An 812-nucleotide genomic window follows, 5' to 3' on the forward strand; every position below is an offset into this window, starting at 1 on the left:
TTTTGACAACTTCCAATTTTCCTAGATTCATACTTTGTACATTCCATGTTCTGATTATTAATGGATGTTTGCAGCTGTTTCTCTTCTATTTGAGTCGTGCCACAACAGCAAATGGAGGTCCCACAAGATTTAATTTACCCACATCATTAAGTTTGGTTCTATTCTGATGAGGCAACTCTTTCCCACTCATACCTTGAGCGCCTTCCAACCTAAGAGGCTCATCTTCTTGTGCTGTATTGGACAATGTTTCCAAGCTATTCATAAAGTTGCCCAGTAATATATCAGACAGTTGTTCTCTGCTATTCATAAAGTTTTCCCTGGCCAATTCTTTGGAAAGTGGATGGCCTCTTCCTCTTCCTAGTCTGTCTCAGTCTGTAAACTGTGTTGAAACCTGTGCACCATGTGAAACCCTGCTGGCTTTTGAAACACTGGTGGCACAGCCTCAAGCCACCCCAGGATGACAAACTGACAGACAAATTCATCTTCTTTAACTGTTGGAAACCTCTCTGCCCTCCCCTTACCTAATTCCTACCTGGATCCTGCAGCTTTTGTCGTCCCTGATGGTTCCTTCCTTTTCCTGCCTGGGCAGTGGGTCCTGCCTTCTGCCTCTTACCTGGATCCTGCCCGCTTTTGTCATCTCCAGTGGTTCCTTAGAGACTATAATACCCATTTGCCATGTTTTATGTTTAATTTTCCTCAGGCATTTGTTTGGCTTCATTATCCTGTAGTGTATCTCACCTGTTTTATTAAAGGTTCTGAGGATATTTCTGTTGCAAGAAATTTTCACATAGGGCTCTTTCCAAGTGTTTTTT

This window comes from Orycteropus afer, unplaced genomic scaffold, assembly GCF_000298275.1.
Source record: "Orycteropus afer afer isolate SDZICR_OR568_19922 unplaced genomic scaffold, OryAfe1.0 scaffold00341, whole genome shotgun sequence".
Taxonomy (NCBI): domain Eukaryota; kingdom Metazoa; phylum Chordata; class Mammalia; order Tubulidentata; family Orycteropodidae; genus Orycteropus; species Orycteropus afer.